General features: G+C 38.0%; 1 pseudogene; it reads right to left on the bottom strand.

Moving 5' to 3' along the window:
• Positions 1 to 8,853: 8,853 nt before the first annotated feature.
• On the bottom strand, positions 8,854 to 8,953 carry LOC122122578 (annotated as a pseudogene).
• Between the last annotated feature and the right edge of the window lie 18,035 nt (positions 8,954 to 26,988).

The raw sequence follows: 26,988 nt of genomic DNA, 5'->3' as shown, positions 1-26,988 counted from the left end.
TATGATGATGTTATTATTTGAAAATAAAATGTACAGAAGAGTGGCTCCACAGAAATGACATGACAAAACACTGATAAATAAAAGCATTGCAACACAGTTAGCTCTTTTCAGCCTCACCCTGTCCACATTGGCAAGCAACATTGCAACAGCACACTCACACATATACACATACACACATGTGTGCACATGTACACACATATATATGCATGCTAAATTCAGGGTTTAATACAAAAAAGTACAAATAAAATATTAGTGATTTCGACAAACATTAATTTGCCTTATTACAAAATAATACACAATCCAGTCACCATGGGTGTTACATTTTACTTGCCTCGCCACATGTGACTACTTAATTTATTTTAATTCATTCATTCATTCATTTGTTTTGTGCTAATACTAGCCTTGAATTCAGGACCTGGTTCTGTCCCAGAATTTGTTGTTTTTTTTAGTTTTCTCAAGCCTAGAATTTTACTGCTTGTCCCACAGCTCCATTTCTAGCTTTTGCTGGTTACTTTCAAATCAGAATCTAATGGATGTTTTTTGCTTGGTATGGTTTCAAACCACAATCCTCAGATTTCATCTTTCTGATTAGCTAGGATAAACACATGAGCCAGCAGTGTGGCTCCTAGATTTTCCTCTATAGCTATCTAATGCACATACTTAGATAGTAATTTAAAACTTAGAGTATAGAAGCAAGTTGTACAGTGATGATATTGTCCTGTCAGAAATTTAAGCTAGTAAATTTCTTCTTAAAACCATGAACAAAAATACCATGATATAAGAAAACTCACTATTGAACACATGAGCTTTAAGAGTTTTCTAATAGATCCATTATTTGTTACCCAACATTAGAAAAAAACTGTATGATGCAGTAGTAAAAAAAGTCTTTTGTAGGAATACTTAATTACCTTGTTTTTAAAGACACCTGTTTTCATCTAAAAAAGTAGGCCTGTCTATTGACTTCATGTGATTTTGATGGTTGAAGGTCCTTAATGAGAAGTCAAAGTGTATTACTAATCCTTTGCTATCAATTAAATCTCACCTTTTCTTCTTGGAACATATAATGATTAAAGCAATAGTTCATAATCAGCAAGCAATAGTTCAGATTCACACTTCCAGTGCAAGTGGATCACTCGTAATTAATCCTTGATACCATTTTCCACAAAGTTTTGTCCCAGATACAATCGGTCTGCCTTCTCTAGCTGCTTTCCTAGCCTGGACCTATTCCTTCACTCTACAGGAAAAGTGATATTCAACTGATTTCAGTCAGATCTGTTACTAGAATTATCAGGGATTTAGATCCTTGTCTGTAATTTGGTCAAAGCTATGTCTCTTTATGAAGGCTATTAAAAGTGTATTTACTAATTTCAAGTAAATACATAAATTCTATTTCCATCTCTTTTAAAAAATAAAATTGTTTTCTCTATAAATTGATCCGAGGCCTGGATTTTGTGGCTAGCTAGGTCATTGCACATCTGTCTCTCTCTTCCTCTCTCCCTTTCATGGTTCTCATAGATAATATGACTGCTCCATAATTATCCTAATTTATCTTGCTTTTATATTTTTGGTTGCATCATTTCACTTTCTGCTCTGCCATTCCCCAAATCATTTACATAGAAGGCATTATTTCATATTTTCTCATTCCTAGAATAAGTTGCACATGAAGACACCACTGGTCCTCATTTTCAGTCTGTACCTTTCAATATGGAGGAAAACATTTCCTCTGCTCTCTATCAATTCCCTACTCTCCAGTTAGAATAATTTCGAATACTAAAAATGGAAAAAGAGAAAAAAATCATGGTGAAATAACAGATGTAGAAAATTCACTGGATTTTTCTGAGCAGTTCAACCAACGTGAACTATTGGGGAATACATGTGTACCTGATTCCCACTGGTACTCAGTGTCTCTGGTTAGGCAATTCTGATGAAGACAAGGAACAAGATAAAAAAAGTGAGGAATGGTATCATTTGCAAAAAAAAGTGGAGACGTATTCAAGCAAATTTTTCTGTGGGCTGCTGAAAGTAATCGGCTTACTACAGTGCAGAGACTACTTTCCAAAAAGGCCACTCATGTGAATACTAGGGATGATGATGAGTATACCTCTCTTCATCAGGAATCCTACATGAGTTGGTGGCTCAAGGCAGATATTCATGCAATTACTGTGAATGGCTGGACACCCCTGCTCAGTGCTTATATGTTGAATAATACAAGAGTGGCTTCTTTCTTAGTTCATCACTATGTAGATACCAATGCCCAAACTAAAGTTCTCTTAACCCCCTTGCATCTTGCTGCTTGGAATAGAAATAGCAAAGATGTGCTGGATCTCCTTCTATTGAAGCATTATATCAAACAAGGTCTGAAGCACAACTTGAAAGAAACTGCATTTAATATTGCCAAAAGAATAAATACGTATCACTACCTCGTTGAAGTTATGGAAGGCTGTAAAAATTGTTCTCTTAAGTCATAATGGTTTGGTTAAGTTTCTTAATTTTCAAAAATGCCAATCCATCTTTGTGTCTGTACAAAATATTTTCACAATACAGAGCAACGGCAATATCTTACTTTAAAAATTCATGGATTCAATGGTATTCTTCAAGTGAATTGCCTGACTTTGATGTCAAATTGTATTCAAGAGTTGTTTGTATACATCTGTAATGATTTCTGCAGAGTTTGTGATTTTTTAAATCAGAAATCATTTTAACTTATCTGTTGAAATGAGTAGTACAGAAACTGAAAATATTTCTGATGCTTGTCTGAAAAAAGTATATTTTAAAATAATCTGTATTTTGTTTGTATAATGCCCATAATCTATTTCATTCTCTCCTAGATATAATACTTTGATTTCTACATTGTTTTATAATATATAGGTTCATTAATAAATGTGTTATTTCAGATAGCATTCCATATAGAAAAAGTTTAAGATTCCTTTTTTACATAAGTCCTTATAGTATTTTACTTCTTTGGGATAAAATGACAATATTATCTACTTTCAAAAGTTTTGTAAAGATTATGCTATATAAAGGCCTTTCTAAGGTGAGGATTTAATACACTGATGTCTAACTAACTTTCAGTTCAATGAATTATATGTGTTGTTACATTTGTATTTTTTTAGTTTTTTATTGTGAAAATACTGTACGGAGGGGTTACAATTACATAGGCAAGATAATGAGTAAATTTCTTTTTTTTTAAAAAAAAATTTATTTTATTTTATTTGAGAACATACTGTACAGAGGGGTTACAATTACATGGTCAAGATAATGCATACATTTCTTACCAAGCATTGCAGTCTCCTCTTTGTTTACCCTTCACCTCCCTTCCCAGCCTCCCCCCTCCCCCCCACCCAATGATACTCCCCCTCCCCCCCCCTCCGACATTGTAAAGTTGGTTTTGACATGACATTTTGTACTTCTCATTGTTGCAACAGGTCCACCTGAATCCTTAAACGACTTGTTTGTCCCCATCTCCTCCACATGTTATACTGACATCAAATATAGTGAAAGCAGGGGTTACACTGTGGGGGAGGGACATACAAAGCAACCAAGAAATAATCTTATAAATGCGTTAGAAACACATGCATGAAAGAAACAAAAACATTAAAATACATATTTGAGGGTTCGTTTTCCTAACATCACATTCTCTGACTTTTTCCGCTTGACTCATACCTATACTAGATATTGCAAATAAGGGAAACCATGGGACCTATGTTCCTTTGGGCCTGGATTACTTCACTTAATATAATTTTTTCCAAGCCTTTCCATTTCCTAACAAATGGGGCAATGTCATTTTTTCTGATGGAGGCATAGAATTCCATTGTGTATATATACCACATTTTCTTGATCCATTCATCTATTGAGGGGCATCTGGGTTGGTTCCATATCTTAGCTATGGTAAATAATGCTGCAATAAACATAGTTGTGCTGGTAGCTTTAGTGTGGTCTTTTTTGTAAACATTAGGGTAAATGCCCAAAAGTGGGATTGCTGGGTCATAGGAGAGCTCTATGTGGAGTCTTTTGAGGAACCTCCATACTGCTTTCCAAAGTGGTTGAACAAGTTTACATTCCCACCAACAATGAAGTAAGGTTCCTTTCTGTCCACATCCTCTCCAGCATCTGTTGTTGTTAGAGTTCTTGATTTTTGCTGTTCTAACTGGAGTGAGGTGATATCTCAATGTTGTTTTGATTTGCATTTCTTTTATGGCTAGGGATGTTGAACATTTCTTCATGTGTCTATTGGCCATCCTTCTTTCTTCTTCAGAGAAGTTTCTCTTTAAGTCTTTCGCCCACTTACTTATTGGGCAGTTGTTTCTTTGAGGATTTGTTGTTGGGTGGTTTAATTTTTTGAGTTCCAAGTATATTTTAGATATGAGACCCTTGTCTGTTGTATGGCTAGTAAAGATCTTCTCCCAGTCTGTGGGCTTTCTATTGATCTTGCTAGCTATGTCATTTGCACTGCAGAATCTCTGCAACCTTATACAATCCCATTTGTCCAACCTTTCTTTGATTTGTTGTGTTTCCGGGTCTCTATTCAGAAAATTTCGGCCTGAGCCAAGGAGACCCAGGGTTTCTCCTATTCCATCCTGTAAAGTTTTCAGAGTGTCTGCTTTGAGTTCAAGGTCTTTGATCCATTTGGAGTTGATTCTGGTGCAGGGTGATATATAAGGATCTAGCTTTAGTTTTCTACATGTAGTTAACCAGTTTTGCCAGCACCATTTACTGAAGAGGCTGTCTGTCTTCCATTCTATTGTTTTAGCTCCCTTATCGAGGATTAGATGGCTATAGGTCTGTAGGTTCATTTCTGGGTTTTCAATTCTATTCCATTGGTCCTGAGGTCTGTTCTTATGCCAATACCAAGCTGTTTTGATTACTATGGCTTTATAGTAGAGTTTGAAATTTGATATTGATGTTCCTCCAGCAGTGTTCTTTCCGTTGAGGAGCGTTTTTGCTATTCGGGGTCTTTTATTGTTCCATATGAATTTTTGGATTGCCTCTTCTATTTCCTTGAAGAATGAGGGTGGAATTTTGATAGGTATTGCGTTGAATTTGTAGATAGCCTTGGGAAGTATTGCCATTTTCACGATGTTAATCTTTCCAATCCAGGAGCATGGGAGGTTTTGCCAGTTTTTAAGTTCTGTATTGATTTCCTTTTTCAAGATTTTAAAGTTTTCATCAGAGAGGTCCTTCACTTCTTTAGTTAAGTTAATTCCTAGGTATTTTATTTTTTGTGGGGCTATTACAAATGGAGTTGCTTTCCTAATTTCAGCCACACTTTTCTCATTGTTGGCATACAGAAAAGCCATTGATTTTGGGGGGTTAATTTTATAACCTGCTACTTTTCCAAAGTTTTGAATCAGCTTGAGTAATTTGGGAGTGGAGTCTATGGGATTCTTTAAATACAAGATCATGTCATCTGCAAAGAGGGGGAGTTTTATTTCTTCTTTCCCTATTTGGATCCCTTTTATGTCTGCATCTTGTCTTATTGCTGTAGCTAGGCATTCTAATACTAGATTGAAGAAAAGTGGAGAGAGTGGCCATCCTTGTCTTGTTCCTGAGTTAAGAGGAAATGGCTTTAGTTTTTCACCATTGAGTATAATGCTGGCTGTAGGTTTTTCATATACAGCCTTTATTGTATTGAGGAATGTTCCATGGATTCCTAATTTTTCCAAAACCTTCATCATAAAGGGGTGTTGGATCTTGTCGAATGCTTTTTCTACGTCCATTGAGATAACCATGTGGTTCTTATTCTTGCTCCTGTTGATGTGATGAATAATATTAATTGATTTGCGTATATTGAACCAGCTTTGCATCCCTGAAATGAATCCTGTTTGATCGTGGTGCATGATTTTTTGGATGAATTGTTGAAGTCGGTTGGCCAAAATTTTGTTGAGAAGTTTTGCATCAATGTTCATCAAAGAAATGGGTCTATAGTTCTCTTTCTTTGATGAGTCCCTGCCTGGTTTTGGGATGAGGGTTATGATGGCTTCATAGAATGTGTTCGGTAGTGAGCTTTCTCTTTCAATTTCATTGAAGAGTTGGAGGAGAATTGGTGTGAGCTCTGCTTTGAAGGCCTTGTAAAATTCCGCTGTAAAACCATCTGGTCCTGGACTTTTCTTAGCTGGGAGGTCTCTTATTGCTGCTTCTATTTCAATGCTTGATATGGGCCTGTTAAGATAGTTTAACTCATCTTGGTTTAGTTTTGGCATATCAATATTTGCTAGGAAGAGGTCCATTTCTGTCAAGTTCTCAAACTTATTAGCATAGAGTTTTGAGAAATATTCCCTTATAATGTTCTGAATCTTGGTTGTTTCCGTGGTGATGTTTCCATTCTCATCTCTGAGTTTATTAATTTGGGTGTGTTCTCTTCTTTTTCTGATAAGATTTGCTAAGGGTCTGTCAATTTTGTTAAGTTTTTCGAAGAACCAACTCTTTGTTTTGTTGATTCTTTCTATAGTTTTTTTGGATTCTAATTCATTTAATTCTGATTTAATTTTGATTATTTCTTTCCGTCTACTGGATTGGGGTTTATCTTGCTGCTCTTTTTCAAGGAGGTTTAGATGTGTCATTAAATTGTTAGTTTCAGATCTCTCCAATTTGTTGATGTAGGAGCTCAGAGCTATAAACTTGCCTCTGAGTACTGCCTTTGCTGTGTCCCAGAGGAGCTGGTATTTTGTGTGTTCATTTTTGTTGAATAGCATGAACATTTGAATTTCCTTTCTAATCTCTTCCATGACCCACTCATGATTCAGCAGTGTGTTGTTCAGCCTCCATGTGATACCGGACTTTCTTTGGTAGCTTTTGGTGTTGAGTTCTAATTTTATTCCCTTGTGGTCAGAGAGAATGCAAGGTATAACTTCAATGTTTCTGAATTTAGACAAGTTGGCTTTGTGGCCTAAAATGTGGTCTATTTTAGAAAACGTTCCATGTGCTGCTGAGAAAAACGTGTATTCTGATGCTGCTGGGTGAAATGTTCGGTAGATGTCTGTTAAGTCTAGTTGATCTATGCAGCTGTTTAGATCTGTGGTTTCTCTTTTGAGTTTTTGCCGAGTTGATCTATCTAGTGGGGAGAGTGGTGTGTTAAAATCCCCAACAATTAATGTCTTTGGATCTATATGGGATTTGAGGGAAAGTAGTGTTTCTTTGATAAATTTGGGTGCTCCATTGTTTGGCGAATAGATATTTAGAATTGTAATATCCTAATGAAGGAGAGATCCTTTAATTAGTATGTAGCGACCTTCTTTACCACTTCTCACGAATTTTAATTTGAAGTCTATTTTATCTGATATTAGGATTGCAACTCCCACCTGTTTATGCGGTCCGTTTGCTTGGTAGATTTTTGTTCCAGCCTTTAACATTGAAAATGTGTTTGTTTTTACGGGCAAGATGTGACTCCTGCATGCAGCCAATAGAAGGGTCTTGTTTTTTAATCCAACTAGACAGTCTATGTCGCTTAATTGGAGAGTTCAGTCCGTTAACATTAAGAGATAGGACTGAGAGGTATTTGGGAGTTCCTGCCATGTTATCTACCTTCTTGGGGGCTGCGAAAACTGGGTTCTTCCTATGGTTCTTGGATTCTCAGTTTGGGTGCAGTTTCTTGGCCTTTATTGCGGTCTTGTTGGTTTTATATGTGTAGGACATCTTTAAGAATCTTTTGTAGGGCTGGTTTTGTGGAGATGTATTGTTTCAATTTTTCTTTGCTATGGAAGGTTTTTATTTGGCCTTCAGTTATGAAGGAGAGTTTAGCTGGGTACAGTATTCTTGGTTGATAGTTGTTTGTTTTTAGGGCATGGCATACATCATTCCAGGCTCTTCTTGCTTTGATTGTCTCTGCTGAGAAATCTGAGGTGATTCTAACTGGTTTCCCTTTATAAGTGATTACCCTTTTCTCTCTTACAGCTTTAAGGATCTTTTCCTTGTTCTGAGTTGATCCTGTGTGGATTATAATGTGGCGGTGGGATGTCCTATACAGGTCTGGTCTATTTGGGGTTCTAAAGGCTTCTTGTATCTGGACAGGCCTATCTTTTTGCATGTTTGGGAAGTTCTCTGCTAGGATCCTGTTAAACAAATTTCCTAGACCATTAACTTCTGTTTCTAGGTGCTCCTCTACACCCATTATCCTTAGATTAGGCCTTCTGATGGTGTCTTCCAGGTGTTGGATAGATCTATCATATTTCTTGGACTTGTCTTGGATGCTTGTATGTTCTTTCTCTATAATATCTAGGCTGTCTTCAATCCCTGAGATTTGATCTTCTGCATGGTCTAACCTGCTGTCAAGACTCTCTACTTTGTTTTTTATCTCTTTTCCTTCTATTTGGTCAGCTTTGATGGCTTCAAGTTCTTTGTTGAAGCTCTGTTTTAGGTCTTGTATGAATTTCTTTACTTCCTTAATTTGGTGTTCAGTGTTTGTCCTCAAATCGCTTAGTTGATTGGTTATGGTTTCTTTGAGGCTCCCATTCCTTCTGTTGGGTTCCATTCAGCATTCCCTTTGTGGTCTCCCTGACTTCCATCAGCTCTTTGTTAATGGATTCCATGAATGCCTTTAGTGATCTTTGTGTGTTCTCTACCTGGTCTCTCAATACCTGTATTACTCTTTGATTAGCTTCCTCCCGTTCGTGGGATTCCTGCAGATCTCTTTGAGTGTTCTCAGCCTGATGAGTAAATTTCTTATCAAGCATTGTAGCTTCCTCCTTTGTTTCCCCTTCTCATCCCTTCCCATCCTCCCTCTGCCCCCCCCACTCAATCCTCCTCACTAGCCCCCTCCCCGCACCAAAGTTGTAAAGTTCATTTTTGACAAAATGACTTGTATTTTTGTAATCAATTTTTTAATAACTGTTTTTCATTTCTTACATCTGAAGAATGAAAAATATGGAATACTTCACAAATTTTCATATCATCCTTGTGGAAGTGCCATGATAATCTCTATATTGTTGTAATTTGGGTAAATGTGCTGCTGAAGCATGTAGTATCCTGTAAAGTTAAGTAGTTAATGATGCAATCTTTATAAAGGCATATATCCTTAGTTGACTTTTTGTAACCAGGAAACCTTATTGTTCCTAAAAATGTTATTGATCTTACTTCTCTAAAATTCTGTGTATATTGGAAAAAACATATTGTTTGGTCGATTGCTCACATTTTCAATTTTTTTTGTCAATAACTATTTTAAGTCTTTTTCATTTAAAAGTTGATCATACTTTGAAGCCTTTATAGCTAGGTCCAAAGGTGATAGCTTTTCAAGTACTTATTTATCAACTGAGTTAGCTTTGTGGAGCTAATGGATTCAAAGCAAGCCTTGCTTAAGAGCTCCTTCTCAACTTCTGCAGCTTAAAATTCCTAAATGAGGTCTTACTGGCACAAATGTCTACCTGACCCTTTACTCTTCTTCCATGTAGCAACAGACCAACCAGAATATCTTACCCTGACAGCATAGATTTTCTTACTGGAACAAAACTAATCTTAGTTAAAAAGGATCATAGAGAGATGAACAATTAAGGTACAGAATCGTTTAGACTAGAATGTATTTTATCAAAATATAATTGTTTCTTATACCTAGTATTTCAAAAGTAGCTAAAGCCAAGAAGGTGAAAAAGTTTTGACATGCATGATTACCTAATGTCCTGGCCAGTCTACCATCCAACCAGGCAGGAATTTACACTACTGCCTTTCTTTCACCCAATATTTTCATAGTTACAAGAGAAGTCTATATGTTTCTCCTTGATATTAGGCCTTAAATTGGTAATGTTTATCACATTGTTTCCTCTTGCCTCTAGGCTGTAAATCTACAAATTGTAAAGCTTTAGGTCCAACTCTACCAACACTGAGGTAGAAATAATGGAATAATACTTTAAAACACAGTTGCCTTTGATACCCGAACCACAACAGTACATTGAAAAACATGTGCCTTTTTCTTATATTATATATAGTTACATATTTTATCTTTATACGTGCTAATATTTTATTTCACACAGTGAAACTTACTAGAATTAATTGATAATGTGACAAATAAATAGATATTTATTACAATAAATAAATTGGAATATAAATAATAAGGTTTAGAATGTACATTTGAAAATAAAAAGTATCAATGCAATGTCTTTGGTATAAACTTTTGATACCTTCTAAGTGTTCTTGGTCTTCTGAATTCACATTGTAAAAAAAATTGTTGTTTTCCTCTAATCTATAAGGGACTTTACTCTGCTGCTCTGTTTATTGTTTTAACTCACTGATTCCAAAATATTTTTCTCCAATTTCGGAAGCCTTCCTACTGATTATACCCAAATTTTATGATATGATATCTAAAATGTATTACTCTTCTGCAGGACCCAGGGGTCCTAGGATCCCAGGTCCCAGTTATCTGCTTCATCAGATAACAAGGGCAAGATTTCTCACCTAGACTCATGAAACATGTCAACAGAAAGTAATTGAAAATCCATCTCAATTCCTTATGACACCGGAATTAGCAGTTTGCAATTGTGAAATGCAGTGCAACTTAAAATGAATGATGAGATCACAAAATCTGAAAGTACAGTAATTCAAACTTTCAAACAAATGACCAGCCCATATGTGTGACCAAGATCACAAATGTCACAAAATTATTTTTAATACCCCTCTTCTGATGATTACTGAAAGATTTCTGTCCAGCATAAGTAGGCCAAAAAATTAGTTCCTAGAACGATAGATCCATAATTAGTCTACCAAGGCTAGGAAAACTTGACTTCAGGTCAAATATAATTCACAAAAACATTAATTGAGAATATCGTTAATGCTTCAAAATACTGGTACTTCAGTAAAACTTGGTTCTGTTGTATAAAAATGTTATCATTCACAAACAAATGACAACCTACATTTAATCTCCTGAAAACAGATTCCTTTTGAAATAATCTTTTAAAAATCACATTCACCAAAATAACATTTGACAAGTAGATGATAGTAACATTACAAATTTTTCAAGTTTAGGGTGCAAATTACAATAGAGTTGATTTATTTATCCAGCACTAATGCCAAGCAGGTTCAACCATTCATTAAAGTGTAGAAACAGTACCACCCACCATTTGTGTTGTTCAGTAGGTGCCTTCCAGAAATGTGTCAAATAGAACAACCTCCCATAATACAAACCCAAAAACTAGCTAATAAAGTAAGTTTCATCACTTAATAAGGTACATTTTGAAAAGTCACAAATAGATGCCTTATCATATGTTGTTTTATGTTTTCCCTATCTATCTAACATAGTAAGAAATATGACTTAAAGTCATGAATATGGGTACTCATCAGAGATGTGACAAACATAAAATCTGTCTTCTGTTTCTACCATATTCCTCTATAGTAGTAAATCGTGGTTTTCTTCTTTTTCCAAAACTTATAGGTAGTAGAAAATATTATCCCATGTAAAATAAAATAATCACAAACCTTTTTACAAAGCCATTTATAAAATTTTGTAGTTAGGAATATATTCTAAGCCATATTTAAACTTTCTTGTTGACTAAAGATTAATCTTCCAAATGGATGAGAATAAAATCATGTCTAGGTGCTTCACATCTCCAGTCTTGCAAATTGTTATTGCAGATGAATAAATTATGGAAATATAAGCTGACATCAGTTCAAGTATATGCAGGATTGAAACTCCGTGGAATGTATATAAACCTTTCAAAATATTAACAGACAGTTTAACAGAATGACTATCAGGAAGTTGAAACCAGAGAGGAATAATAGTAAAGGCATAGAATGAATGAAAAATGGAACAAGGGGCATGTACAGCTAGAATACTCAATGTACACATGTGATAAAGGAAGTGGTAAATCTGAAATAAATCTTGGAGAAGGGGTTGGTTGAGAATGATAGAAGGAGTCACTCTGATCAAGGAGCATTGGACAATTAGATGGACATATTTTTTGTAATACACTTGCAAAACCTTTTGTAATTTAGTTAGAAAACACAACAAAATACAAAAACACACAAAAATCACAACCAAACAGCAATCTCTAGAGAGGATGAATGTGACCTCTCAAAATTTTAAATAGTCAATGAAGGGTAGTGTTGGGAAAAGCAAACAAAGCTGTTCAAAGAGGGCAGTTTTGGGTAGCAGAGCATTTTGAACATATTTAAATAGATTGTCTAAGGTTAAGAATCACCTACATCTGCTGCAAATATTTTCTTCTGTGAGTTCTCTTTGTCTGCAATGGATAATCCAGTCCTCAGCCACCCTTGATAGCTTGTGAAGATAGAATGGAAGAAACAAGATCAAGAACCCATTACTCCACTGGAGACAGAAAAGTCCTCTATATTTTCTTTCATCTCTCTTCACTACTCTTTCATCAAACTTTTAAGTCAAGTGATTTTGAATTATATCTTTCATTCTTTGTTCTGGCAAAGTAATTAACCCAACTAATTTACTAAATATTATTTGCCATTTTTTCTACCATGCTGTTTACTTGACTAAGAGAGTCCATTAAACTTCACCGTTGCATTTGGTTGCCACAAAAAACCAACATCTATGTTAATGAGGACAAACTCTAATGTAAAACTTTGTCTCCACAAAACCAGTCCAAGAAGTTGTGATCACAAATATTTAGCTATACTTTTATTCTTTTACCTTGAAAGTCTTCTTGCGTCTAAAGTGTCACAAAAATAAGTACTCCACTACTTTTTGGTTCAATCACTTCTAACCTCAAAGATATATTTTGCTAACAAGATGCTTAGAGGAAACCAAAGTATGTAGGTGATTCCACTTTTATGTTCTCCCTTAGGACTCTCCTTAGATACCATATCAGGATCAGTGAAGTTATACTTTGCAAAAATATTTCAATAGGTTATTTTTCTCTTGGTCTTGCATTTGCTCAGCAAGATGTATGGAAAAGAACAGAGTTAAATCATCCATACCTTGGGTGACAGTGTCTGTTACAAAAGACAATGCTTGTAAGTCCTAAATCTATGTCCTCCTCTTAGCTCTTGCCTGATTTCCAATTAGGCACAGCTTCTTGGCCTCAAGTCCAGTGAAGCTGAAAGTCTATAAGATATCCTCCTCACCCCGCCCCTCTATATCTTCATGGTTTCTCTTTTAAAACTCTTTGAAGTTGCCTCATTTGAACATAGAATTTATTTTCCTGTCTTCATTCAATCTATTCTGCATTGTAGTGAGCCATATAGGCTCTGTAAAATCACTTTAGGTAGCAAAAATATTAAGAAAATCTATATCAAAATTTCTGGCCCCCCTCCACTGCTGAAGTCAATATGCTTAGATAGGGCTTGTAAGAACATTGTTTGCTTACCCTTTCAATTTACGCAATTCTTTTCTGATCCCAAACTTTTTGGCTTATGTAATGAGAAGTCTTCACTACCTCATGTTGATAAGGATATTATTTTTTGTGAGCTGCTTAGAAATGTGTAATCATAGGAGTATCCAATCAGATTTTTTTTCTGTGTTTCAGTGCTTCACGTGCAAAAACATTGGGGAAAGTGTTACAAACAGAAAAGCGTGAACCCAATACCTTCTTTCATTTTGGAGGGCACTTTCTGCTTAAATATTTTGACCCAAATTATCTTTTTCAAAGAATAATTTTGGTAATGAAAGTTCAATTCACAAATTTTGATGTCTTAGGTTTTTTTAAGAACTTTGAATTTCACACAGTGAGAGTATATTTCCTGGGTAAGGACAATTCTCAAGGGAACCTACAGGATTTACACTAAGGTTTCTGAAGTTTGTTTGTTTATTGTGAAAATGAGCTATCTTTCCCCACATTTCTCCCTCTCAACTAAGTCTCCATAGCTTTATTTGCATGAAAGCCTATTTTCCCAGGCAATTTTCTTAATAGGCTAAGTTGTTAAAAAGTTTGAACAATTAAAATATGCCTGTCATAATTTTTTTAACTCTTTTGAAATCCCTTTATCAAAATTACGTTTTCCCCAATCCTAATTCAACCTTTACCATCAAAAACTCTAACATGTTGTTCACATGATATAGTGTCCAGGCACCTATTATTTTCCAGTGGCTTTATGTGTCTATATGAAGATATAAGCTGATGCTGAGCAAAATGAACTCCAAGATATGGAAACAGAGATTTTTTTGGCAGTTGTTTTTAATGTACTATGTGATTTCTATTTTCTTTGGGTTTTTACCCCTATGGTTTGTCCTTGGCTCTATTTGATTTTGGTAGCCTGTGTATACATTTACCTTAATTAGGGAAGGGAAGAGGAACAACAAAATGGCGAGACAAAGGACAAAGGGGAAGACAATGCAATAGCATTACTCACAAGACAATATGTTGGAAATGTACATTACAACTTGTGAGGAGTATTGAGGTGAAAGAAAACTGTGAGAAAAATGAAAGAGGGGGTAACAAGTTTGAAAAGTTATATATTCACTACCTTACAATTACTGGAACCCCATTGTACATCAATTTGACAATAAAACTAAATTAAAAAATAAGCTGCATAAAATATAATTTCACTGTATTGTTAAAGTAAATATTATTCTTTATTTTATGTAGCAACTTTTTAAAAATCAATACTATTTGGCATCTAATTTGAATGGATTACTCCTTTTTATCAGAGAGTCATCAACTTGAATGTTATCCAACTAGACAATATTTTCACAATAAACTTGCCAATATTTTGAAAAAAGAATAAATATAGAAGTTTCTCATAATGAAACCGAAAACAGTTTAATTCTATGGAAACCCATAACTTTTAAAAGTAAATAAGTTGTTAAGAGGACAGAATATATATGTTCCTCAAAATTCCTATGACTAATAAATACTCATTTTCAAATTCTGAACATTCCATACCTGAGATATTCAAAACAGTACCTGTTTGCATGTTATGTAATTTTGCAATAGATGCAGTTTCCAATGGAGTGTTACAAATTCAGAAGTCAACAGAAAAATAGCCGCATTCTCGTAGAGGAAAAAATTATGAAGCATCTGTAATTAATTCTTAAAGAGTAAGCAAATTTTATCAGAGTAAGCTATTATTTCTATGACCATCAATCCCAAGATTTATGCTATAAACTCATCCTAGTCCAATAGTTTCCAACTTGTAAAGTGCACCTTAAAATTCCCTTAATTCACATCATGAATAGCTTATCTCTATTGTGAAAAATACTACACCTCTGATAATGTGATGCACTCCTTGTTCTGGAAAGAATACTACAATAAACTGAGTTGCATCATTTTTCCCCTAGTGAGATTCTCTTCATACAATGTCATACAAAACCCTCAAAAATTGCATTTTTTTTCTATATTTATAAATTAATATTGATTTGTTGGCAACTCTGTCTAGATTATTTACATTATCATCTTATACATGAACTGTTGGAATTATCTATTAACTAAGATCTAATTATAACTCTCTTGAAAGCATATTCTAGGCAAATAGAATGCCAGAAACATTTGTGAATTTGTCAATTAAACCCTCTACTTAAAAAGAATTTTGTAGCATCCTATAAAATATTAAATTACAAACAAAACTAAAATATTTATTTTAACTCTAAATTCTAATTTAGCAAGATCTACAAAGTCCTGCATTTGATGAACTTTGCTATTTCTCTAGGCTTAAGATTTTGTAATCCTTCGTCATTTCTTTGGAATCCAACAGAATGATGCTTACTTACTTTTTCAAATTTTGGGTGGGAATCATGAGCCATTTGGAATCTGGGAATGTTCTGTAATGAAGAGAGCTTTTAAAACACAACTGAAGATTATATACGAGTTACATTTCAATAGGAATGTTGACTTTTCAAAACATAATGACAAAATTAGCCCAAAATTCCAACTGTGTATTCCTTTCTTGTTGTTTGGTTTGTTTTATTAGACAAAATTATACTACCTGGTCCAGGGAAAGTATCACTACTTAATTCTACTCTCTAATCTCCTGTCTTAGTCTGAGTACTAGAATTCCAAGCTTGTATCACATTGCCCTGCCATGGATTGTTGGTTTATTTAATCTAGACATAGACTAGCAAATCTGAACTTCTCCAATGATATTATCCACTAGAATGACCGCTCAGAGTGTTTATGTACTATTTTCAAAGATCTTCTAAATTTGACACAGGATATGATCATCTTCAGATGCACCTGCTGTTATCTCTGATTCATTCCATCCTTTTAATAATAATTACTTAAGTCTCTTACTATTCCTCGTCCCTACCTATGTAATAGTCTCAAACTTTTTTGAAGAAAGTTCACTTGAGGACTTTCTAATATTAAAATTTATCTCTTAATTCTTACTCAGGACATATTTTCTATTGCTTTTTTAAAACTTTTCTGAATATTCTAAGAGTTGTTTCATTTCTGTATTTGTGTGTGCACATATAAGTGCCTCTGTGTGTATGTGTGTGTTTGTATGTATGTATGCAAAAGCCTTAAGCTCTTATTCATCAATCTTGCTCATGACTGGTATTCCATCACCTGAGACATTCTTCCAATCCAGGTTTTGGCTGGTAGTGTGGCAAAGACTGTTCTGCCCAGGCTGCATGCAAACTGAACTTGCCAGACTCCTTTACATTCATAGGTTTTATTTCTCCAGAAGTATCGACTTTTAAACTACAAACATTTTTGTGAGTGAAAAGTCTAAGCTGTAGTCCAGATTTTTAACTCAAAAATTCATAGAAAGATAGATGAACATATACATTGCATATGCTGAGTGTACACTGTTAGAAATGTGATCTTACGCCAGGTGGTGGAGAGATCTGAGGATTGGGGTTCAAAGCCAGCCCAGGTAGGAAAGTCCAAGAGACTATTTTCTCCAATTAACTAAAAGAAAACTGGAAGTGGCACTGTGGCTCAAGTGGTAGAGCAGTAGCCTTGAGCTGAATAGCAGAGGGACAGCGCCCAGGCTCAGAGTTCAAGTGCCAAGACCAACAACTACAACAAAATGCAAGTAAAGGAAAGAAAAAGAAATGTGATCTTAGCCACTAGTTCATTGCTATTATAATTCCTGCTCTCTCAAGATGGACTTTTTTTCCAGTTAAATCCATGCCCTTATAGCTGACTTGCTTTGGAACCAGAATTATTCTTCCATTATACTTTTAAAAATTCGTGCGATTAGCAAGCGTGATTTAGAAAGGGAAAAGCCTCATACTTCATATTCCACTTAGGAACACTCCCATAAATCTACATACTGGACTTGGCTTTATTGTTTTGATGTTGTCTTATTTGTAGTCTTCTATAGTGTATTGAACCCTTATACTTAAACACAGAACTTCTCTTTCTCCTATTATTGCAAATGTTTCGCTTACTGTTAACTCATGTGGACTAGGGAAATAATGCACAGCATATACACTCACAAAAAGAATGATCTGAGGACCTTCTTCCCATTTAAAATTTGGCTTAATTTGCAGAGTAATTATGAAGTTTGAACTAAATGTACTCATGGATAATGTATTTATAAGCAATATAAATATATTTTCTCTTTACTAAGTTTTCTCTGAAACACCTGTTACCTCATGTCCAAAAGTGTTGTTGTGTTAGTTCAATGAAGCCTGAAAACATTCCTTAGACCTCAAGAAGCACCAATGATTGTTACTGGACTTTGTGGAAACTGATCCCAGGAGAGGAATTGAACATAGAGGAATGATAGAGTTCAAATTAACTTCTGCTTTCCTTTTTACTTTACAAGAAAAGAATCCCAAGGCTTTAAGGAAACTCTGTCCCTTGCTTTTTCCAGTGTATTTTTTATTCATATAAACTTGTCTGTAAACTTCTAGTTGAGAGTATTACAAAAGATAATAATATGCCATGTGAAGGCCAGCATAGAATAAAAGAAATTAACATTGTTGTTTTTTTTAGTTAGTTTGTATTTGTTTTTGCCAATTGTGTGGCTTTAACTCTGGACCTGGGCGCTCTCCCTCAGCTCTTCAGCTCAAGGATAGTGCTCTACCACTTGAACCACAGCGACATTTCTGACTTTTTCTGTTTATGTGGTACTGAAAAATCAGGGCCTCATGCATGCAAGGCAAATACTCTACCACTGAACCACATTCCCATCCCCTAATAACATTGTTTTAAAATTGTTCTACTGCAAAGAAACAAAGACATGGAGGTTTAAAAGTGTCTTATGGATGGATATTTCACCCCTGAGATGATTCTCTTTTTGCAGGAGTCAGTTATCACTTCCTTTAGTCTGGTCCTGAGTTCTCCATAGCAATAAGAATTCCAAAAAAGCAGGATCATGTGAGTATGATCGGCACAAGCAGCTTCTTCTCAGACCAGTATCCCTTTAAGGAGAATCCCAAAGGAATATCGGGGGTTGTTTGTGTTTGCTTGTTTGTTTAGTTTGCCCTGGTTCTGGGGCTTGAACCCAGAGGCTGGACTCTGTCCCTGAACAGTTGTCTTTCTTGCCCACCTATCCTCAAAAATAGTACTCTACTGCTTGAGCCAAAACTCCACTTTAGGCTTTTTTAATGTTTATTTACAGATAAGAGTTTCACAGACTTTTCTGTCTGGGTTGGCTTTGAACTAAGACAGTAAGAAAGACAAGTGAGATCAACAGTATGGACTTCTCTTTTGAAAAAAGAAATATTCGATGAAGTTTATTATAAAGCTAATATATGACAATTTTTAAAAGAAAAGAATATTCCCAGCAAAGAAGCCATAACTTAAATAACTCAGCAAAAGTAGGTGTACTGAATCATTTTGGAATTATTTTTTATGCTTGGAAAGATTACTATTGACCTTGTCATTCCTTTTGGGGAAACTGAAAGTCATATTTGCACTTTTTTTGTTGGTCATGGTGCTTTCACTCTGATCCTCGGCGCTGTCCCTCACCTCTTCATCCCAATTTGAGCACTCTATCACTTTAGCTACAGCACCACTTCTGGGTTTCCTGTGATTAATTGAAGATAAGGGTCTCATGGACTTTCCTGACAAAGCTTGCTTTGAACCACAATCCTCTGGTCTCATCCTTCTGAGTAGCTAGGATTACAGGCTTAAGCTACCAGCACCTGGCTCATATTTGCATTTATGTGTACTTAATGACACTATGTAGACAAAGAATGGAAATTTGAATCAAATGATGACATTGCAGCTTTTCAGAAAAATTGGGGTAGGAATAAATATGTCCTCATTTTTCCATGTTGTTATATTAATGACTCATGAGCTATGGGACTCTTACATTAGCATCCTATGCCATCTGTGTAGGTGTTATTTAGTATTAGACAATATTCATAGAGTAATATAGAAAGACTGAGATTTTTAGAAAGCAAAGGAGATCAGGTATGAAAGAACAGCATAGAAGGAGATACATTTATCACACAGATATTAAGAACTAGTCTAAGAGATTTAGAATGTTAAAGGCAATGAGGTATAAGCCTAGTTGATAACTAGTTCTTCAATAACCAAAAATATTTCCCTAGTACAGTTTCTGGTATACATTAGTTACTATCATTTATTCCTTCCATCTGGAGTTATTCCTTCTCTTCTATCACAACTGTTAATTAGCCTCTGCCTTTTTGGTGCCATGACTGTCCAAAAAGATTTCCAAATCTCACTTAGACTAGCCTTCTCTGTGATTAGCAGTGACCTCCCAAAAGCCTGGAATCTTTGAATTTCCAGAATTCACCTTCCCTTGACATCTAAGTACATTCCTGGCATTAACTGCAGTGATCTAATGAACAAAACATTTTTTTTTTCAACACAGTATCCTAATATAGGCAAAATGCATGAATTAGGGACTGTTGTCAGGTATCAATATGGAAGGAGCAATTATATATTCCAAGGATGTGTTCTTTATTTTGCATTTACTAACTGTTTTGTTTTGTTTTGTTTCTGACAGTCCAGGGAGCTTAAATTCAGGGCTAGGGAATTATTCCTGAGCTTTTCTTTTTTTTTTTTTTTTTTTTTGCTCAAAGCCACCACTCTACCACTTGGGGCACAGCACCACTTTCAGTGTTTTTCTGCGATGAATTGAACCCAGGGGTTCATGCATGCTAGGCAATTACCACAACATGAAGTCACATTCCCAGAGCCCTAAATGACTTTCTTAAGATGGCATTACATTTTCATTCCATAACTATGTATCATAATTTTGGCCAGGTGGTAGAAAATGACATACAAAACAATACTAAGTCCAGTAAGGCTGGATGGACAGTGAATAACCGTCATGGTCTAGCCAAGGCACAGAGGGGCTTACCTCACGGACCTGGTTAAACAGGCTGAGCAAGACAGCTCCTAACCCACAGCCTACCTCCAGAATGAGAGGGCCACCTTGGGTTCTAGCCACATGGGGACGCTGGGCCACCTCCTCCAGCACGCATTAAACCATTTCCTGTGAGAGAGAGAGAGAGAAAGTCAGAATTACACTTAAGCCGGGTGCCCATGGCTCAGACCTCTAATCCTAACTACATAGGAGGCTGAGATATGAGGATCATGGTTCACAGCCAGCCCAGGCAGGAACGTCTGTGAGACTCTTATCTCCAAAGAAGCACCAAAAAACTGGAAGCGGTGCTGTGGCTCAAGTAGTAGTGTGCGAGCCTTGATCTGAGGAGCTTGGGGACAGCGCCCAGGACCAGAGTTCAAGACCCAGACTGACAAGAATTGGACTTCTTGACAATAATAGCACTCATTGTCCCTGGGAGCATGGCAGAGAAGTCAGGCCAGGATTCCTGTGAACTGGAGGTCATGAGTATGTCACCTGGCTTCTCCTTGCCTCTGTATCCCCAGCTGCAAAACTGAACACAGTGAAGGATCCCCTTCCTTATGGGGATAAGGTCAGGATGAAAGAGAGCTATGTTTTGTTTCACAATCCCTCAACTGTTCCATGATTAATAACAGGCTCCACCTGAGCCTTTTCCAGGTATCTTCCTTTCATTTGCTCACAGAATTGCCAAGAATGGTATCTGATGGCCGCTCCCTCTGTGCCCTATGCCAGAGATCCCTCTGTATAAATCCCTTGTTTCCTCACAATTGTCCCAAGAGGAGACTGAGGTCCAATGGTTGAGGCCTAACCCAGGCTTGGCCTGTGGTCAAGAATTGGCTGCCGTGCACTAAGAGTTTGAGATAATCCATCTAAACCGATGCCTGAAGATGGTGCTACATGTCTACTATCCCAACTACAGAGGACCAGGCCTGGTGGAGCATGCCTGTCAGATAGGCGGACCATGATCCAGCCCAGCCTGACCATATATTACTCTCTATCTTGGAAATGCCCAAGACAGAAAGGCTTGACTCACATGGTGGAAGACCTGACTGGCAAGCATAAGGCCTTGAGTTCAAACCCTAATATACCAAAAAGAATCCGAGGCCCGGTGCCAGATGCTCATGCCTATAATCCTAGTTACTCAGGAGTCTGAGATCTGAATATCACAGGTCAAGATTTAAAATAGGGTTGGTGTCACCCATCAGACATCATGGTGAGAAGACCCAGATTCTGACCTATGCTGGTGCACTCCATACTCGCAGGGTGCAGATCCTTACTAAGTTCTGGCCACACAATCTGTCCCCCTGGGAAACCACCCCCTGTGAGACACTCCCAGGTCCTCTCAAGCTCCCACTGCCACCAACCAGACGCAAGGGAGTAGACAGCTCCAGGGCATACAAATCCCTTGGTCTTGTAATTTAATGATGATGAGTTCCCTTCAAGCACCTTACCCTTCCAGGCCCCTAGACCTCAGCTGTGAAGCCCTCAAAGATAGCAGGAAAAGTTACCAAAGGGTCCGACTATCTTTGTTGCAACCCACTTCTACACACACACAAATCCAGACTGGTGACAGAAGACTTATCCATGCAGCACCTGAAATTTGCCAATTGATCACTCACCTGAGCTCTGTCAGGATGTACAAGTAGAAAGATGATCTCTCTTTCTTTCCCTCTCTCTCTCTCTAATGCACACACACACACACACACACACACACACACACACACACACACACACACACACACACACGACTCAGAAGTGCCTCTGTTCATTCCTCATCTGGCACAATGTACAAGCTGGAGCATGGAGGTTCCCTTGAGAGAACCAGGGGCTCCCACCCAAGGGGAGCACCACTCAAATGAAACAGCACCACCACGCCTCTCCCTTTCTCCAGGGCCAGATCCTCCCCCTTGGGAACAACCAGCCTTGACTCCACATTCACCAAAACCCTAGGTCAGGATGCTGGGTGAAGGAGTCCTGAGACAGGTGTCTCCTCAGAGCCTGGAAAAGGAAACTAGCAGAGGGTCATGGTGACCTCAGAGGGGTGTCTGACCAGTGGTGGGGGGAAATGGATGGATTCCTAAGGATACATACATCGACATACTCCTTACTTCTAACCTACATGCTCCTGGGCTAATTGGTGGATTCTTGGGGAGGACGAGGAGATCAAATGGAACAAGAGCACCAGCACATGCTGGCAGAGCTGGTGATGATCCTGTGAGAACTGTTTACAGCTGAGGGGTAAGGGAACAGGACAGGTGTATGTGTGAGGGGGGTTGGGGTATTCCTCCCAGATATTCACCTTCTGCTTTGACCCCCAGCGCCCTTCACCTCCTTCCTGGGCTTTTCTGGGACCCTCTTCAGGTGAAAGGATGACCAAGCACAGAAGACAAGGGCTCAAACAGCAAGGGGGGTGTCTATCTTATGCATCCAACAACCCTCATGCAAAGAAAAAAAGAAAAGACCAGAGAAGGCAGGTGTGGAGGTGCTGCTCCCCACCTTTGACTAAAGCCACCAAGTTCCCACTAGGGAGAAAAAGGGTGCAGATGCATGGCTCTGTGTCTCCCACTGCTCCAGGCCAGGGACGATGTGGCGCCTCCTCTGCACACGATGTGGCGCCCCCTCTTCACCCATCACTGCATCATCTGCCCTTTTCCTGGGACATTGGCCGCTAGGGATGGGGGTGGGATCCCCGGGTTGACACCCACCCCCTACCCTTTTGGCGCATTAGTGGCAGAGCCCTGGCTGGACTGTTGGGTATGAGGGAGGTGCAAGTCTGGGACCTGGGGGGGGGGGTCTCCAGGTACGAGTGTCGCACGGTGCAGGCCCACTGGGTGGCCACTCACCTGTGCTGCTGGGAAAAGTTGTTGGCTGATGTTCATGATGGAGTGAGCAGCAATGGAGGGGGCATTGCAGACACTCAGGTCCAGAGCAGAGGACCAGGGGCTGGGACCAGGTCAGGGTTGCAAGCTTACCAGAAGCTTGCCAACACCTGAGGTTTGAAATGTGGTGCCTTGGAGGAAGCAGAGGAGGGGGCTGGGAAGCAGGAAGGCACATCAATTTCCTACTCCAAAGTAGCTTCAAGTCTCTTGCTCACTACTCAGCCACCTCTAACTTCTTCAACTGCTGGTAGTGGTGACAACAAACTGAGGGAATCCCGGGGGTACAGGGCAGCATGGAATGTGGGCATGGCCACAATTCTTGTATTCCATTTGTCAGAAAGAAACATGAAAGAATGGGATTGTGGCCAGAATCCTGTGATGCAGGCAGCATGTACAGAGTCAAGATGACAGCAACTCCCCCAGCCACATTTTCTGGGAACTATGTCCAATTCAGTTGGGCACAAGAGCGTGACCTGCTTTAGTCAGATGGCTGCACAGATTCTTGTGTATGTCTGTTTGTTGTCAGTCCCAAACCTTGAACTCAGGATCTGGGCACAGCCCATGAGCTGCTTTTGCTCAAGGCTAGACCTCTACCACAAGAGCTACACGGCTCTACTTCTGGTTTTGTTGGCACTGAAGTTGGACAGGGGTCTCAAGGACTTTCCTACTTAGGATGACTTTGATCCTCCCATCACAGCCTTGTAAGTAACAAGGAGGATTGCTGAGAGCCACTGCTGCCTGCCTCATCATTGGTCTTGCTGATGTTCTTGGACAGCCTTATGATTTCCCTATCCTCGGGTTTAAGTGGTGGGAGCTGGAGGCCACAGTTCGAATCCTGGTCCTGCCACCTCCAAATGGCAGGAGATACTAAGAAATCCATTCCTATCCATATGATTACCAATGGAATGTGATTAATGTCATGAATTAATGAGCAGTTGTTGAGTTTTCTATGCACAATTATATTATAGGACACTGACCGATTTTAATTAATACTTTATTAAGCATTTAAACAATCACATTCATAAAATGGAGGCATAATGAAATACCGAAGAATTGGACTTCATATACTATAAAGGTGCCATTTTTTCTGCCAAGACTGGGATTGGAACTCATGGTCTGGGTAACTCTGTTGCACTGTGTGGGAAGGGGAAGATTTCCTCCTTGAAGACAAGAAATTCAAGTCTGTTCCTTAGGCCTGAAATTGATCCCCACCACTAGAAAACATCCTATAATTTACATATATGATTTATATTTATATACATATGTTGACTCCATATTGCATTCAGTGGAGTTTTTCATTTTATTTTTTGTTTTAATCATGTATTGACCGTTTATTTTATTGACTATTATGACACATAGAACATTGATTACATTGAATATATAGTATATAGGTCTGCATATGTATTCCACTTCATACCTGACACCCAGAAGATTCACAGTAAAGGAAAACATGTGTCAACATCAGTTTCTTACTCCACGATTCATTGTTTGGGAGTGCTGGCATCTGAACTCATGGCCTACAAGGCCAAATTCATGAATGGGTGAGTGTCAACACGCCATCCTGGGGCAAATTGAGCTGACAGGCAGTTCTTAGGACCTGAGATCAAGCCCCAGGGGTTGACAAAATAAGAACAGATTGTCACACAGATGGAAGTATACTAATAAATATGTATCTTTATAGCATGCCAGAGATGTCTGTCCATTATTCACTTATATAGACTACATTTGTACCAATTCTTGGGTATTTATTATGCTTCCATGTAATTATTGTTATTGTTTTCATCCTTAAACTATTAATGACATCAATCAGTGTCTTGAAATTATTGTGTTCCTATAAGTGATAGTATTCTTCTAATGCTTCATAATATTAAATAAAATCAATCAGCCTCCTAAAATTATGCTAATTTTATAGAAGCATCATTTACAATCAACTTATTCAACCGTGACATTGATAACATTCCATTGTTATTTCTATGGATGGGAACAAGTCTCTTAGTATCTCCTGGCATTGGTTGTGTCAGGACAGGGATTCGAAATCAGGACCTACCTTGCCACGTGGGCTTATGGCTTCCCCGGTATTCTGCCAGCCTTCAGCAATGCAAGGTGAAGTACCCTTTGCAACAGTGTCATTCAGACCCAGGAGGGTCACCCTGCAAAGGAAGAAAACATAAAAAGCTATCTCACAACATTTTTCTGTGCATTTTTTCCCTGCAAGGCCTGGGGGTTTAGGATCCCAGGAGCAGCTGTGGGTCCAGTGGCTCCATCCCAGCCTTGAGTGATCAAAGCTGAGGCAGAGTTGCCACGACGTGAGTTCAAGTGCCGTGCTGAGCATAAAATAAAATAAAATAAAAAATAAATGAGCTCCCTGGCTTGCAATTCGCGCTGTTTATTCTGCCCGGTTTTGGGTTTGAACTCAGGGTCTGGGTACATCTGCAGCACTGTGGATGAAGGGGAATCTTACCATACTTGAAGAAAAGAAAGTCAGGTCTGTTCATTAGGCCCGAATTCAAGCCCCAGCTCTGGAAAGCATACTATCTATGTACATTGTAAAGATAGGATGTATACTTACCTATAGATGTTCAGTCCATACATGTTTGGTGTGGTTGTTCCTTGTATTTTTTTATTCATTTATTTACCATTGATTTTATTTACTACGATGACACCCACTCCATTTATTACATTGATGATATACTATCACATAGCATCTACATTTGTAGACATGTTCTCCATCATGCCTAACACCCAGGACTCTGAGAGAAAAGGAAAATAATTTTCACACTCAGTTTCTTACTTCATGATCCACTTATTGGTAGTGCTGGGATCTGTCTCAGGGCCTAGCAGGACCAATTGGTGAATAGGTCAAGGTGAACAAACTAGCCTGTGAGCAACTAAGGAGCTAGGCCATTCCCAGGATCTGACATTGATCCTCAGGGTGCCCCACGACAGCCATAAATTAATTATTTAAACATAGGATCTATATTAACATATATGTTTGGACAGCATCTTGCATTCGGTGTACTTCGTATTGTGTATTTTACTGAGTATGGTGATAGGTATAACTGTGATGACATGGATAACAACCTGTTCTTATGGCTGTAGAGTTGCCTATACAGCATTCTCCATCCTCTCTGAGACCCAGGACTTTCACAGGAGATGAAAACAAGTAGATCTATTGGATTCTCACATCAGAATGAACTTTTGGCTGTGCAAAGATTTGAACTCAAAGCCTAGCAGACTCAATTGGTGAAAGGGTCATGGTGAGCACACCAGCCTATAGCCACTAAGAGCTAGGCCATTCCCTGGACCTGAGATCAAGCCCTGGTGGGGGACAATATAGTCATAAATTCATAATTAAACCAAGGATCTATATTTCCATACATGGGTGGGCAGCATCCAATTTTAGACTCAACTGTTGCATGAACTACTTTTTCAATTGTTATTCGTATGCATAGGAACAAGTCCCTTGCGATCTCCTGCCATTGGTAGGTGTCAGGACGGGTTTGAACCAGAAACCTATGTTAACAGGTTGGACTATGGTTTCCCTGATAGACCGCCAGCTTTCAGCAATGGCAGGTCAGCTCCAGTTTGCAACCAGGCAATTAAGACCCAGGATAGTCACCTTGCAAAGAAAAAAATCGCAAAACCCTCCAGCCCTCTGCAGCTCACCACTTTTTGTGCTTTCCAACTTTTTTTTTTCTTCTTGCAAGCCCTCTGGTCCTAGGATCCCCTGATCTAATATGGGTCCAGGTGCTGCACACCAGCCTAGGGTGATCGAAGCTAAGGCAGAGTTGCCACGACATGAGTTCAAGCCCCATGGTTGGCCAAAAAAAAAGAAAAAAATTAATTAATTAATTAATTAAATTAAAAAATAAAGCTCTCTTTTTTGGAATTTCTGCCAGTTTTCTTTCCTAGCCTGGGATTTGAACTCAGGGTCTTGGTAAATCTGTAGCAATGTGTGGGAAGGTGCAGCATTGTCACTACTTAATTCAAA

The sequence above is a fragment of the Dipodomys spectabilis genome, unplaced genomic scaffold (genome assembly GCF_019054845.1).
Source record: "Dipodomys spectabilis isolate Male_0828 unplaced genomic scaffold, ASM1905484v1 ptg000211l, whole genome shotgun sequence".
Taxonomy (NCBI): Eukaryota; Metazoa; Chordata; class Mammalia; order Rodentia; family Heteromyidae; genus Dipodomys; species Dipodomys spectabilis.
This window is presented reverse-complemented; position numbering and strand designations above follow the sequence as displayed.